This window comes from Oryctolagus cuniculus, chromosome 1, assembly GCF_964237555.1.
Source record: "Oryctolagus cuniculus chromosome 1, mOryCun1.1, whole genome shotgun sequence".
Classification (NCBI taxonomy): Eukaryota; Metazoa; Chordata; class Mammalia; order Lagomorpha; family Leporidae; genus Oryctolagus; species Oryctolagus cuniculus.
This window is the reverse complement of record NC_091432.1, coordinates 94,367,598-94,384,434: the sequence shown is the minus strand read 5'-3', so window position 1 is coordinate 94,384,434 and position 16,837 is coordinate 94,367,598. Positions and strand designations below refer to the sequence as shown.

The 16,837-nt window shown below is 45.0% G+C and overlaps 1 long non-coding RNA gene across 1 annotated transcript; it reads right to left on the bottom strand.

Moving 5' to 3' along the window:
• Positions 1-622: 622 nt before the first annotated feature.
• On the bottom strand, positions 623-1,267 carry LOC127491825 (uncharacterized). Its single transcript, XR_007920775.2, has 3 exons — positions 1,056-1,267; positions 764-884; positions 623-680 (listed from the first exon to the last, which is right to left on the bottom strand). It is a non-coding gene; the product is annotated as an uncharacterized lncRNA (long non-coding RNA).
• Positions 1,268-16,837: the final 15,570 nt, after the last annotated feature.

Sequence of the window (16,837 nt, the reverse complement as noted above, 5' to 3'; positions counted from 1 at the left end):
CCTAAAGGAATCTGGGAGTATTGACTGCTGGCTTTGCACTGAAAACACCTGGCCTGGTGCCGCCCTGCTGATGGAACTGCAAACCCCAGCCCTTTGGGAGGACAATGGGATAACTGCCATTCTAGCCAAACTCCAGGAAATCTACAGAGGGAAGTCATTTATCCCATTTAAAATCTACTGCAAAAGGGTCATCTTTTCTCCTGGAAAACCTAAAACGCATTCAAAAATGTCTTCCTTCGAGCAATTCTCAGCTCTGAATGCACAATGAGAATCATGTGGGAAGCTTTTGAAATTACCAGTAAGTGAACTCCTCCAGCCAGACCACTTAAATCAGAATCTCAGAGTGCCCAGGTGGTGGTGGCCCTCAGCCCTTCTTTGAATAGCATTAACTTCCTAAAGCAGGGGTTCTCAAATGTCAGTGGGCATCAAACTGACCTCAAAGACTTGTTGAAAACACAGACAGTTGGGTCTCACCCCTGGATCTTGCGATTCACTCCGTCTTGAGTGGGCCTTAGATCTGCATTTCTAACCAGCTCCCACCCCACCCCTGCTGTTACATTGGTGCAGCTGGTCTGGAGGCCACACCTTGAAACTCACCATGGGCGGTCCTGCCCCTGCGCCACCCCCCGCTCCGCGGCTGTTTTTGTTCTTCTGACTCTGGTGACTGAGAAGGTGAAGATCTGGAGGCAGAGGGAGCGAGAGCTAGCGAGGTTAAGTGACGATGCCCGCACCCTTCCACTACCCGCGGTCTGAGTTCATTCACCTTCGTGAGTTGGGTGAAGGCAGCTGGCTACCACCCAGGCCATCTCCTCTGTCCAACAAGAGTGCACCGTGATTTTCAGATAGGAACCCGTCTCACACTTGGGCTCCTAAGCAGCCAATCTCTAAAGAAAAGATAGATGAGTCTTTGGCTGCTGTTGAGAGTGATTAAGAGCAGTGGTGAAATCTTCCCTAGAAAGACCAGGACCCACCCGAACTGTGAGTGTTCAGGACTCTCTTGGAAGCACGAGCCCTCACGAAATGAATCAGACTACTGGGCAAGACAATGTACTCACAAGAATAGTCAGAGGACAGGGCCAGCTTTATCTCCCCCTTGTGCTGCCTGGAGTGCTAGTGCGTCAGGGGAGGGGAGGGTGCAGGTCTGTGGGACAGTTCTTGATTGGTTCCTCTTGCCCAGGGAGGGCTACAATGACTCACTTCCTCTCTTGTTGCTTCCTGGTCTCTGGGAGAAGGAAGGAGAGGATGAGGGAAACACTCTGGGATGTTGCAAGGAGCCACACAATGGCAGGGCTGGCTGCACTGGGCTTGGAGAGAGCAGTTACTGACGAGGCCAATTCCACCCAGCAAGGTCAGCACCCCCGTGGCTAGGGCTTGACCATACAGTGGGTTTCTGCCGACCTCTGTGGGATTATCACAAGCAATATTAATGAGCAAACGGTCTAACCAGTGACCAGAAGGAAACTGGCTGTTTTCTGGTTGTCTCCTCCTCAGTTAAGACCAAGAGTAAGCTGTCTTAACCTCTCATCAAACTGGTCCTTAGCTGAGTAGACCGGGAAGGTCAAATCTGTTGTTCACAATATTCTGAATCCAAATCTTAGAATCTTCCATGCTCTGCCTCTTGCAAACTTCCAGGAGATGAAAAAGCTGTTCTTCCGTCTACCCTGTAGGGGCTGCTTGGTAAGAAAGACAAAGACACAGACATACTCAGCCTGCACCAGTGAGGGTTTCGCTCATTTAAGCTGCAGATGAGTCACTGGGAGCTTGGTAAAATGCAGGTTGATTCAGGGTGTCCTTGAGGAGGGCCTGAGACTGCATTTCCAGCGAGCTCCTTGGCGATGCCTGTGCTCCAAGCAACTCTTTGAAGAAGGACCTGGTCCACCTGAACAGGTGCTCTAGATCACCACTGGTTGGAACCTCGCCAGGAAGCGCAGGGAGACTCACTGCATTTTTTTTCTTTCTACCTAAGTCGCAAACCCAGAAGTTATGTTGGAAAAAGAGAAAAATGGTGCCAAATAAAAATTTAAGCTTCTACATGGCAAAAAATACTATCAACAAGAGAGGAAAATATTTGATCATGAAAAGTCATTTTCTTTAATGTTGAAACATCTTTTCATATCGGCGAGAAAGTGACCATCAAGTCAATACAAAGATCAAATGACAGGTACAAATAATTCATGACCCGAGGAAGGAGGGCTCTTGTAGGAATCCAGACTCAATGTCACTCATAATTAAGGAAATAAAATAAATAGCACTGGGATCCTCTTTTGTCAAAATTGTTTATTTTTTTTTTAAATGTGGATGAGAGGTGTAGTTGTAAACTGTTGCAATGAAACTGATAGACATTTAAAATCCACACGCTTTTTGATCCCATCAAGACCATTTCAAAGAATTGATCCTAAGGATACATTTGCATGCATACATGAAGTTGAATACCCACAGAAGATGGACTGAAGCAGCATTGCTTTTCATTGTGAATTATCAAAACATCTGATAATTGCACATGAAATTAATCGGCTTGCTTATGGACTAACTAAATTATTATACTTCCCTACAACTGAATGTAAGGCAGCCACTCGAAGGACCGAGTTCTTATTGTTGATATGAAAATAAACCCAAGAACTTGATCAAAATTAAAAACTCTTGCTCCATGATAGACTCTATTAAGCAGATAAAAAGACAAGGCTGTGGACTGGGAGAAAATATTTACAAAACTAAATAAATAAAACCCCTGACAAAGGAGTCATATCTGGAATACAGAAAGAACTCTCATCAGAGTGTTTGGGTTTGAGTCCCAGCTCTGCTTCCAGTTCGTTTCCTGCTAATGTGCACTCTGAGAGAGCAATGATTGCTCACCTAGTAGGGTTCCTGTCCCCGATGTTGGAGACCCAGATGGCATTCTGGGCTCCTGGCCAGCTGTTGAAGCACTTGAGTGTGAATCAGAATACGGGAGATTGTGTGTGTGTGTGTGTGTGTGTGTGTCTTTGTATGTCTCTAGCTTTCAAATAAAAATAACTCAATTCAAAAATCCTATTATAAGCAAAAGACATGAAGAGATGTTTCACATTTGAGGCTGCAAGGACCAAACAAGCACAGGAAAAGATGGCAACACAGCTAATAGAAAACTATAAAATAAGACCACAATGAGCTGCAACAACAAAAATTGATGACACCAAATACAGATGAAATTTGGGAATGCAAAATGGTACACTTGGGGAAAGAATTTGGCTGTTTGTTTTTAAGATTTTATTTATTTATTTGAGAGATAGAGTTACAGACACAGAGAGGGAGAGACAGAGAGAAAGATCTTCCATCCACTGGTTCACTCCCCAGATGGCCGCAACAGTTGGAGCTGAGCTGATCTGATCTGAATGAAGCCAGGAGCCAGGAGCTTCTTCTGGGTCTCCCACATGGGTGCAGTGGCCCAAGCACTTGGACCATCTTCTACTGCTTTATAAGGCCATAGTAGAGAGCTGGATCAGAAGAGGAGCAACTGGGACCCCATATGGGATGCCAGTGCTATAGGCAGAGACTTAGCCTACTACACCCCCAAGTTTGGTAGTTTAAAAAAAAAAAAAAACAGGGCCGGTGCTGTGGCATAGTGTGTGAAGCTGCTGCCTGCAGTGCCGGCATCCCATATGGGCACTGGTTCAAGTCCCAGCTGCTCCAGTTCTGATCCAGCTCCCTGCTATGGCCTGGGAAAGCAGCAGAAGATGGTCCAAGTCCTTGGGCCCTGCAGCCATGTGGGAGACCTGGAGGAAGCTCCTGGCTCCTGGCTTCAGATGGGCCTAGCTCCGGCTGTTGTGACCATCTGGGGAGTGAACCAGCGGATGGAAGATATCTCTGTCTCTCTTGGCCTCTGCCTCTCTGTAACTCTGCCTTTCAAATAAATAATCTTTAAAACACACACACACACACACACACACACAATGGTCTGGAGGAATGAAAACTTAATGTCTACCCAGAAGCCAGCAAATGATGATTTTTGGCAGCCTTCTTCATAATAGCTGAAAATTAGAAACAACCAGAGTTTCCCTCCATAGGTGAATTATTAAACCAGGGTCCACTCATACCATGGAATGCTACTCAGCGATGAAAACAGATGAACAACTGTTATGTGCATAATTGGATAGATCTCAAAGTCAGTATACAAAGTGAAGAAAAATCTTGGGAAGTCACATACTGCATGATTGCATTTGCTATCCTCTGGTGACAAAGTCATAGACACAGAAAACAGTTTAGTGGCTTTCAGGCTTTAGAGAAGGTGGGAGGTTTCGGGGAGGAAGGCAGGTGTAACAGCGCTAGGCTAGCACAAGGGAGAGCTTTGTGATGGATGAGTTGAGATCGCAGTGGTGGTACATGAAGCCACGCATGTGAGAAAGCAGCATAAAACAATACACAGCCATTGCACCAATGCCAATTTCTTAATATGGACCTGGCATAATTATTTGGGGAAATTGGGTGACAAGGACACGGGTCTTCTCTGTATTGTTTTTGTAACTTCATACGAATATATAACCATTTTTAAATAAGAGTTTTTTTAAAAAAAACAGTCAAGCACTCATGTTAAATTTAACATTTGGTTTGTGTATTGAAAATGAAAATCCCTAGGAAAACTAAATGACACAAGGAACAAGGCCAAGAATGATATATACAATGTCCTCCTATTTATTTATTTTCAAAAGGCTCTATGTGTAAGTAAGTACAAGGGAGTTTCCAAGAGTTCATGGAAAGGGGGTTTTAAAATAATGAACATTTTCTGTGGACTTTTTGAAGAGTCCCCATAGGTATGCTTCTAAATGATGGGAAAGAAAGCAACAGCAGAGGTCACTCGTGAGGGACAGGTTGAGAGAACACGGAGCATAAGACCCTTAAGGAGCAGGAGGACTCTACCGACCACTGCACAGGCTCGCACAGGCCCAGGGCCAGGGAACTCGGAGCTGCTGGGCCCTGGCAGCAAGCGCTCCATAAATGCCAAGGGTTATCTTCTTGTTCTTCCTTACATTTTTATCTATCATGCAAAAAAGGTTTGTGGTAATGATGGATTAAGTTATTTATTGTAACCCTTCTGCTGAAAAACAGGCTAAAATGGGTTACAATGTTGTCAACCCATCAAATATACTATGGAATATTATCTTTTTTTATTGTTTTTTAAGTATTTATTTGAAAGTCAGAATTACAAAGAGAGGGAGAGACGGAGATGTTTCATCTGCTGGTTCACTCCCCAGTTGCAAGGCTGGAGTGAAATCAGGAGCCGGGAACTTCATCCAGGTCTCCCACATGGGTGGCAGGGACCCAAGCACTTGGGCCATCGTCCACTGCTTTTCCCAGGCCATTAGCAGAGAGCTGGATCAGAAGTGGAGCAGCCAGGAATCGAACCGGTGCCCATATGGGGTGCCAGCATTGTAGGCAGCTGCTTTGCCTGCTGCTCCACAGCACTGGCTCCGTGGTATATCATCTTAAAACACCTGTTTGACTACCCAAATGTCTCCCAGGCCAGGCAGGAAAGTTGAATGCGAGGATTGGGCCAGGCGTATTATTTAGAGGAAAGAGGAAGTGCAGAGAAGAGAGCAAAATGGAAAGATTGCTCAGGCAAAGCATGACAGTTCCAATGTTGACAGGACATGGCCTGGGCCCAACACATCTCTGTGCGCCAGCCCCCTGCAGCGACCCGTGCATGTTTGCTGGCTGAGGCAGCCTGTTCCACCGCACACGGGTCTGCTTGCTAGGAGTACTGCATGCTGAGCTGACAGTTACCTTTGGTAATTTCCCCTACAGATCCAGTTCTGAGCCTTCCCTTAACTGACCTGGTCCCACAGAACTCCACGTCTTGCTGCCGTCTGCCCAGAACTGGCATTTATTTAATAAATGCTCAAAGCTAGGCAGGCACGTTGACTCAAGTTTGTCCTAGGAAAGACCACGGTCAAATCCCACCCCTGTCATCTAAGAGCTCTAAGACTTTGGGAAATGTTAATATTTAGATATTTTCATGTTCAAAATGAGGATAATAAAATGCATAATTTACAGAGTTGCTATGAAGATTAAATGTGGAAACATGCAAAAATGCCTGGTATATGTCAGATAAGTGAAGCCTCTGTCAGAAAACAATGGTAACAAACTGTTTTGGGCTTACTGTTCAACTTGGTTAGATTTTTATGAGACTAGCAAATCAAATTATTAGAGTACTTTTTTAATAGGTGTGACCCATTACTTTATCTTTTTTATTTTTTTTTCACATTTTTACCTAGAAACATTTTATTTAAGGTATACAAACTTCATGAATTTCATAAATACAAATTTAGGAACATAGGGTAATTTCATGGCCCAGGTTCACCTAAGAGCGTAAGCATATTAACCACTTCCCAAGCTACCGGGTGTGTTTCTTCACTTTGCCACTAGATGGCAACCGCCTCCCAGAGAAGTTGAACTCTGAAGCCGCGAAACCTCCAATGCTTCCCCAAGGCTGCCTTTCACAGTATCACACTACCACTCAGACCTATAGCCACACCAAGCAATAGACGCCCCTCTAAGATAATTTGTTCACTGGGTAGCTAAGAAATTTAGCGGCCCTGTCCTGAATTCAACGGGGTGGGAGCAGATGGTCAGAAAAGCGATGTCTTACTTTTTCCATAAAAGTACTGATTCAGCTGCCACAGACTCTTGGCACTTACCGGTCTCCTCTTCGCAGACGCTCTTCCTTCGGGCACTCACAGCCTATTCCCTGGTGTATTTACTAGCTCCCTGTCTCCATTATGTAAGTCCCAGGAGAGCAGGGGCTCAGTTCCCGCCAGCATCCCAACCCCCACGTAGTACGTGCTCAACCAACATTCGCCAAATGAAAATTAAATGAATACACAAGATTCGTAGAAGCTGCTCCCCGGCTGGCTGGAACAACACGTTTTCTGCTTAAGGAGACAAACCAAGATGCACGTGAACTAGAGAAACCGTGTGTCCTGCCAGCCCAGGGCTGAGTGCTTCACCGGCTCCCACCGGAGCCCGGCTGACAGTGGGGAAGGCAGGAATGAGTTCTTTGTCGGTCCCATGGCTTTCAGTAGGATCCTCCTGAAGAGAAATGTGTCCCCTCCCCAACACTCCCCTCCTACAGCCCTTTACCCACGCTTCGAGGTTCCTTAGGGGCTGCACACGCAAAAGTTCTCATTCTCGCCTTGCATCAGCTGTTCATGATCCTGGCACCCAGGCACAGCTTCCGGTCATTGCTTTCCTTGGAGCCATAGGTAATGCTCACTCTCTGAGAGTCTCTGCTTTAATAGACACAAATTATAAAGATGTGTTTATGGAAAAGGCAGAGTGACAGAGAGATGGGGAGAAACACATGTGTTCCATCTGCTGGTTCACTCCCCAAATGGCTGCCGCAGCCAGGTCTGAGCCAGGCTGAAGCCAGAAGCCAGGAATTCCATCTGCATCTCTCGTGTGGGTGGCTGGGGTCCAAGCACTTGGGCCATCTTCTGCTGCCTTCCTAGGTGCACTGGCAGGGGCCTGGAATGGAAGTGGGGCCGCTGGGACTCGAACAAAGGGGCAGTGGAACCTGCTATGCCACAAGCTGTGCCTCTTCCCATGCCCTCTCCTCCCCACTTACACACACACACACACGCCCCCAGATTCCTTCCTCGAGCGTGCCCCCCATTCCTGTCTCTACTCCATCCAGTCCCGGCATTCGCTTTCCCAGGCTGTTGCAACTGGCTCTAGGACAAAAGGCACAGCTCTGGCCACAATGCTGTGTTCGCTTCCTCTGGGGACCAGTTGAGGATCCGCCTATGCTTTCTGCCTGGGAAGCTTCCCTGCCCCCTGTCTCTGCCAGCCCGCGCCCTGTGCTGTGCGTCGTGACTCCTCACCCCGCTCTCCTCCGCACAGCAGTGCTTTCTTGACCAACTGCCTGCACTAGACTGGAAGGTTTTTGTGAGCCAGACCACAGTCTACAAATTTTTCTTTCTCTCCAGCACCTTAAAAGGGGGCACAGTGACACCCATCATTGGTCCCCCATTGCCTACCAAAGAAAGTCTGAGTCTGTCACCCTGTCAGTCACCGGCATGGCCTTTCTTTTGTCCCACCCACTCCCAGTCAAGCTGAGCCTGGGACCACATAGTGCCCCCAGAGAAAGGCTCCTGAGACTTAAAGGGAGACTTAGACCCCAATACAATAGTACTGGGGGACTTCAATACTCCACTCTCAGAAATAGATCAACAGGACAGAAGATCAACAAGGAGACAGTAGATTTAAACGACACTATAGCCCAAAGGGATCTAACAGATATATACAGAACTTCTCATCCTACACAGAAAGCATTTACATTCTTCTCAGCAGTACATGGAACCTTCTCCAGGATTGACCACATACTAGGCCATAAAGCAAGTCTCAGCAAATTCAAAAGAATTAGAATCATACCATGCAGCTTCTCAGACCATAAAGGAATGAAGTTGGAAATTAGCAACTCAGGAATCCCAAGAGCATATGCAAACACATGGAGATTGAACAACATGCTCCTGAATGAACAATGGGTCATAGAAGAAATCAAAAGAGAAATCAAAAATTTTCTGGAAGTAAATGAGGATAACAGCACAACATACCAAAACTTATGGGATACAGCAAAAGCAGTGTTAAGAGGAAAGTTTATATCAATAGGTGCCTACATCAAGAAATTGGAAAGGCACCAAATAGATGAGCTTTCACTGCATCTCAAGAATCTAGAAAATCTGCAGCAAACCAGACCCAAATCTAGTAGGAGAAGAGAGATAATTAAAATCAGAGAAGAAATCAACAGGATTGAATCCAAAAAAAAACATTACAAAAAATCAGACAAACGAGGAGCTGGTTTTTTGAAAAAATAAACCAAATTGACACCCCATTGGCCCAACTTACTAAAAAAAGAAGAGAAAAGACCCAAATCAATAAAATCAGAGATGATAAAGGAAACGTAACAACAGACACCACAGAAATAAAAAGAATCATCAGAAATTACTACAAGGACCTGTATGCCAGCAAACAGGGAAACCTATCAGAAATGGACAGATTCCTGGACACATGCAACCTACCTAAATTGAACCAGGAAGACATAGAAAACCTAAACAGACCCATAACTGAGACAGAAATTGAAACAGTAATAAAGGCCCTCCCAACAAAGAAAAGCCCAGGACCAGACGGATTCACTGCTGAATTCTACCAGACATTTAAAGAACTAACTCCAATTCTTCTCAAACTATTCAGAACAATTGAAAAAGAGGGAATCCTCCCAAATTCTTTCTATGAAGCTAGCATCACCTTAATTACTAAGCTGGAAAAACATGCAGCGTTGAAAGAGAATTACAGACCAATATCCCTGATGAACATAGATGCTAAAATCCTCAATAAAATTCCGGCCAATAGAATGCAACAACACATCAGAAAGATCATCCACCCAGACCAAGTGGGACTTATCCCTGGTGGGCAGGGATGGTCCAACATTCACAAATCAATCAATGTGATACACCACATTAACAGACTGCAGAAGAAAAACCATATGATTATCTCAATAGATGCAGAGAAAGCATTTGATGAAATACAACACCCTTTCATGATGAAAACTCTAAGCAAACTGGGTATGGAAGAAACATTCCTCAATATACTTAAAGCAATTTATGAAAAACCCACAGCCAACATCATATTGAGTGGGGAAAAGTTGGAAGCATTTCCACTGAGATCTGGTACCAGACAGGGATGCCCACTCTCACCACTGCTATTCAATATAGTTCTGGAAGTTTTAGCCAGAGCTATTAGGCAAGAAAAAGAAATTAAAGGGATACAAATTGGGAAGGAAGAACTCAGACTATCCCTCTTTGCAGACGATATGATTATTTACTTAGGGGACCCAAAGAACTCTACTAAGAGACTATTGGAACTCATAGAAGAGTTTGGCAAAGTAGCAGGATATAAAATCAATGCACAAAAATCAACAGCCTTTGTATACACAGGCAATACCACGGCTGAGAAAGAACTTCTAAGATCAATCCCATTCACAATAGCTACAAAAACAATCAAATACCTTGGAATAAACTTAACCAAGGACGTTAAAGATCTCTACGATGAGAATTACAAAATCTTAAAGAAAGAAATAGAAGAGGATACCAAGAAATGGAAAAATCTTCCATGCTCATGGATTGGAAGAATCAACATCATCAAAATGTCCATTCTCCCAAAAGCAATTTACAGATTCAATGTGATATCAATCAAGCTACCGAAGACCTTCTTCTCAGATCTGGAAAAAATGATGCTGAAATTCATATGGAGACACAGGAGACCTCGAATAGCTAAAGCAATCTTGTACAACAAAAACAAAGCCGGAGGCATCACAATACCAGACTTCAGGACATACTACAGGGCAGTTGTAATCAAAACAGCATGGTACTGGTACAGAAACAGATGGATAGACCAATGGAACAGAATTGAAACACCAGAAATCAATCCAAACATCTACAGCCAACTCATATTTGATAAAGGATACAAAACCAATCCCTGGAGTAAGGACAGTCTATTCAATAAATGGTGCTGGGAAAACTGGATTTCCATGTGCAGAATCATGAAGCAAGGCCCTTACCTTTCACCTTACACAAAAATTCACTCAACATGGATTAAAGACTTAAATCTACGACCTGACACCATCAAATTACTAGAGAGCATTGGAAAAACCCTGCAAGATATAGGTACGGGCAAAGACTTCTTGGAAAATACCCCAGAAGCACAGGCAGTCAAAACCAAAATTAACATTTGGGATCGCATCAAATTGAGAAGTTTCTGTACTTCAAAAGAAACAGTCATGAGAGTGAAGAGGCAACTGACAGAATGGGAAAAAATATTTGCAAACTATGCAACAGATAAAGGGTTGATAACCAGAATCTACAAAGAAATCAAGAAACTCCACAACATCAAAACAAACAGCCCACTTAAGAGATAGGCCAAGGACCTCAATAGACATTTTTCAAAAGAGGAAATCCAAATGGCCGACAGACACATGAAAAAATGTTCAAGATCACTAGCAATTAGGGAAATTCAAATCAAAACCACAATGAGGTTTCACCTCACCCCGGTTAGAATGATCAGATTCAGAAATCTACCAACAATAGATGCTGGAGAGGATGTGAGGAAAAAGGGACACTAACCCACTGTTGGTGGAAATGCAAACTGGTTAAGCCACTATGGAAGTCAGTCTGGAGATTCCTCAGAAATCTGAAAATAACCCTACCATTCAACCCTGCCATCCCACTCCTTGGAATTTACCCAAAGGAAATGAAATTGGCAAACAAAAAAGCTGTCTGCACCTTAATGTTTATTGCAGCTCAATTCACAATAGCTAAGACCTAGAACCAACCCAAATGCCCATTAACAGTAGACTGGATAAAGAAATTATGGGACATGTACTCTATCGAATACTATACAGCAGTCAAAAACAACGAAACCCGGTCATTTGCAACAAGATGGAGGAATTTGGAAAACATCATGCTGAGTGAATTAAGCCAGTCCCAAAGGGACAAATATCATATGTTCTCCCTGATCAGGGACAACTAACTGAGCACCAAAGGGGAAACTTGTTGAAGTGAAATGGACACTATGAGAAACAGTGACCTGATCAGCATTGTCCTGACTGTTGATGTACAATGTAACACTTTATCCATTTTAGTATTTTTTTTTGTTCTAGTACTATTGGTTGAACTCTGTAATTAACACACAATTATTCTTAGGTGTTTAAATTTTAACTGAAAAGTGATCCCAGTTAGGAATCTGGAGAGCATTATGCTGAGTGAAATAAGCCAGTCCCAAAGGGACAAATACCATATGTTCTCCCTGATCGGTGACAACTAACTGAGCACCAAAAAGGAAACCTGTTAAAGTGAAATGAACACTATGAGAAACGGTGACTTGATCAGCTCTTGTCCTGACTGTTGATGAACAACTTAATACGTTATCCTCTTAGTATTTTTTTTTGTTTATTTGTTCTACTTAATACTTTTGGTTGAATACTGTAATCAATACAAAGTTATTCTCAAGTGTTGAAACTTAACTGAAAAGTGATCGCTGTTAAATATAAGAGTGGGAGTAAGAAAGGGAAGAGATGTGCAATTCGGGACATGCTCAAGCTGACTTACCTGAAACGGTAGAGTTAGAAACATGCCAGGGGATTCCAATTCAATCCCATCAAGGTGGCATGTACCAATGCCATCTCACTAGTCCCAGTGATTAATTTCTGTTCACAATTGATCATAATGATAGGACTAAGAGCCAAAGGGATCACATAAACAAGACTAGTGTCTGAAAATACTAACTGATAGAATCAAAAAGGGAGAGAACGATCCAACATGGGAAGCGAGATACACAGCAGACCCATAGAATGGCAGATGTCCTAAACAGCACTCTGGCCTCAGAATCAACCCTTAAAGGCATATGGATCTGGCTGAAGAGCCCATGAGAGTATTACAGGCATGGAAAGCCAAAACCCTCTGGCAAAAAAAAAAAAAAAAAAAAAAAAAAAAACGTACATGAAAGATCTCCACAAGTGAGATCCCATTGAAAAGAACAGGTCATCAAAGAAGGAGGTACCTTTCTCTGAAGGGAGGAGAGAACTTCCACTTTGACTACGACCTTGTCTAAATATGATCAGAGTTGGTGAACTCAAAAGGCTTCCATAGCCTTGGCAACTCATGACAAGAGACTAGGGTGATTACTGATGCCATAAACAAGAGTGTCAATTTGTTAAGTCAACAACAGGAGTCACTGTGCACTTACTCCTCATGTAGGATCTCTGTCCTTAATATGCTGTACATTGTGATTTAATGCTATAACTAGTACTCAAACAGTATTTTTCACTTTGTGTTTCTATGTGGGTGCAAACTGTGGAAACCTTACTTAATATATGCTAAACTGATCTTCTGTATATAAAGAGAATTGAAAATGAATCTTGATGTGAATGGAAGGGGAGAGGAAGAGAGAAAGGGGAGGGTTGCGGGTGGAGGGAAGTTATGGGGGGGAAGCCATTGTAATCCATAAGCTGTACTTTGGAAATTTATATTCATTAAATAAACATTAAAAAAAAAAGAAAGGCTCCTGAAAGACAGAATTTCATGCATTATGGCCGATTTAACGTAAAATGTTAGAACAGACGTTAACTGAAGCCTCTAGGGCCAGACAGCCTGGATTCAAATCTCTCTTCCACCACTTACTGCATGTAGGACTTGGGAAGCACCTCACCCTCCCTCTGCCTCCTCTGTTTCTTCACAAGCAAAAAGTGCTACTAATAGTTCCTTCCTCATTAGGCTTTCTTGGAGGATTAAGTTAGCGTATAGAAAAGTTGGCACACAGTAAGTGATTAATTCTAATCATTATTGAATGTCGGCTATTTGTTACAATGCTAGAAGACTGACATATAATTGTGTTCTAACCCTTACACCAAGTCTAGATGTGGGTGAGTGAAAGGGACCAGAGGTTAAATCTCTCAAAATGCACGTGGCCCAGCAATGCTGAAGCGAGGATTTGAACTCAGAGCTGGCTGGCTCTCTCCACTATGCTACCACTCTCCTAAATTCAGTCAACTCTATGCCGTGATGTGGTTTTTACCATGCGCTGTGTTACTAAATATCCTTCAGTTTGAAACTTTCTCCTTTAAATTGCGTATAATATAAATGCACACTTCATTTCACTTCCACACACAAACAAGTCTGCTGTGTTGGCTAAGTGTCCTAATTCACAGTAAATGTATAATTCTTAAATTTCATATTTCACCAAAAAATATAAAATATGTATTTGTTTCATAGTACTTGGTAAATATGGTCCTGAGCTATGTTACTTACCCTGTTTTTACTTGCATAAATTAAAAAAATTATTTTACTTATTTACTAGAGAAGAGAGAGAGAGAGAACCCATCCACTGGTTCATTTCTCTGACGCCCAAGAACCAAGAACTCATTCCAGGTCTCCCCATTAGTGGCAGGGACCCAACTCCGTGAGCCACCACCTGCTGGGCGTTAGCAGGCAGCTGGAATCAGAGCAGAGCCAGGTCCCGAACCCAGGCGCCCTGGTGGAGGAGGCAGGCCTCCCAAGCACCGTCTTCACCCCTGCACGAATGCCTACCCCTACTGGTGTGAGTTTTATAAGACTACACTTGCCTTATTAATGAAAAAGACCTACTCCAGGAACAAAGAAGCTTACATTTTTAGGCCAATCTTGAGGAATTGGCAATGGCTGCCCAGATGCTCTATCGAACACAAGAAGAAATAAGGACACACTCCTCAGGCCACAGGCCCAGGAGCCTGGTCACGGGCACTGGCCATCCACCTGCCAGTCCTCATCCAGTCCAACCCACAGAACCTTTCGAGAAGATGCCTCTCAGCTTTTCTTCCTCCCAGTGCCCCTCCCTTACTGGATAAGCAGTTGTCACATTCCCACAAATACAGGTAAGCCATCGAGGGGGGCAGCCGTGACAATTCTCTCGATGCCTCAGGAGACAGACGAGGGACCCAGAGCATCAGGAAGGTGGTTAAAAGGGCTGATGAGCAAGCACTAGATATGCGATCCAGGCAAGGAGGGAGGAGACAGCCCCCAGAAGCCGTGACAGCCAGACACAATAGCATGCTGGCCGGTAAACACTGTTTAATGTGATGACTGTGTATTAAGCCTGAAGTCAGCATTTAGCCCCCGTCGGTAAGCCAGCAGGGTGCCTCTAAGTGCTTACTGGGGCTCTTGCACGTGTATATTTTCCTGCTCCAACACATACTTAAGGCAGACGCTGGCTTGTGGTGAGGCTTTTCTTTTATGGCTATTTACTTGGCCAACTTGTGATGCCCGTGTGAACAAGCCTCTACTTATTTATTCCATTCGAAGGATAAAAAACAAAAATCCTCCTACGGATCCTCCCTCTGTAATTCTTCCTATTCTTCCTGGCATTGAAAGGAAGGGGTGTTTGTAGAACGGTTAGGATCTCTCCAAAAACTGTAAAAGAAGGGTCAGAGACCCTCCGTCCACTAGCAAGACTAGTGCTGCTTCTCAGAAAATGCCTGTTTGCAAGGCTGGCCTTTGGCCCCTGGAAGCAGATGTCAGAAGGTCCCACCCCTAACGGATAAGAAGGACTGTGAGCCTAAACTGTTGGCGCAGACACTACTGTTCCTGCTGCCCCTCTGCCTGCCTTCCGGGGATCTGGGATTTGGGCACATGCCAGGAAGCAGCAGGCGGCGGGGCCATGCCACCAGAGCCCAATACAAGCCTGGGTGCTGCCTCCCTGGTGAGCAGCCCTGATTGGTAACATTTCACATCACATGTCGGGCACAAGGGCGTTGTGTGAGACTACGCCAGGCAAGGATCCCTGGACACTTGCACCCCTTGCCCCCACTCTTGCCCACTGTGCTTTTTCCCTTTGCAGATTTCTCCCTGCATCTTGTGACTGGAACAAGTCATCACTGTGAGGGTGACTGGGTGCTGAGCGCTGTCAGTCTTCCTGGGGAATGGTAGGGAATCCACCCAGCTTTTCTGTGCTCTAGGGATTTAAGAAAATGAGTTATGGCCAGAAAGCCAAAAAAAAAGTTAAGAATACATAATTAAATGTCAGGTGTGAACTCTATAAACATCAAGTAGATCATTGGTGCTGAACCTTCTTGCAGCAACTGGACAAGCAGTACTTTGCCCTGGAAGCCGATTATGAGCCGATCTTGTATAGGACAATGGTGCTGTGAACGCGAGTGGTCTTCCTGGAAATCGAAGGTTCTTTCTTCTTTTTTCTGAAAAACCCTGGCTGCCTTGAAGGCATTTAGAAGCCCTTAGACTTGGAAGGGCCCTCAGGGATCCCCGGCCCCTCTCCCGCAGGGAGAAACGTTCTGCAGGACACCGCTGCCCAATATGGCGTGGGCGCTTACACCCCGCGCCTCCCAACATCTTCCTCCAAGCTTCCCTGAGTAAGTGGCTCTTACAGGCAGAGCAGGAGTTACAGGTGGAGTTCAAACAAGCTTTGAAAATATAAATATCTCCAAACGTATCTTCTGTTGCCTCAGAGTTGATGTGATTTGGGGGCCAGTGTTGGGACACAGCAGGCTAAGCTGCCATTTGTGACGCTGGCGTCCCGTATGAGCACTGGTTTGAGTACCAGATGCTCCAGTTCTGATTCAGCACCCTGCTAATGCATCTGGAAAAGCAGTGGAAAATGGCCCAAATGTGTGGGCCCCTGCACCCACAAGGGAGTCCTGGAAGAAGCTTTGGGCTCCTGGCTTCAGATCAATCCAACTCCAGCCACTGAGGCCATTTGAGAAGTCAACCAGTAGATGGAAGACCTCTCTCTCTCTCCCTCTCTCCCCCTCTCCCCTCTCCCCCTCCCCCCTCTCTCTCTCCCTCTCCCCTCTCCCCCTCCCCCCTCTCTCTCCCTCTCTTTCTGTCTCTCCCCCTCTCCCTCTGTCTCTCCCCCTCTCCCTCTCTCCCCCTCTCCCTCTCTCCCCCTCTCCCTCTCTCCCCCTCTCCCTCTCTCTCCCTCTCCCCCTCTCCCCCTCTCCCCTCTCCCCTCTCCCCCTCCCCCCTCTCCCCCTCTCCCTCTCCCTCTCCCCCTCTCCCCTTCTCCCCCTCTCCCTCTGTCTCCGTCTCCCCCCTCCCTCTCCCTCTCTCCCTCTCCCCCTCTCCCTCTCTCCCTCTCTCCCTCTGCCCCTTTCCCTCCTCCCCCTCTCCCCCCTCCCCCTCTCCCCCTCCCTCCTCTTCCTCTCCCTCTCCCTCCTCTAATCTCTGTAACTCTGCCTTTCAAATAAATCAAATGAATATTTAAAAACATACAGAAAAGCATCCAGGAGAAAGAGCAATAGTCAGGTTTAATTTTCATACCCCTCCCC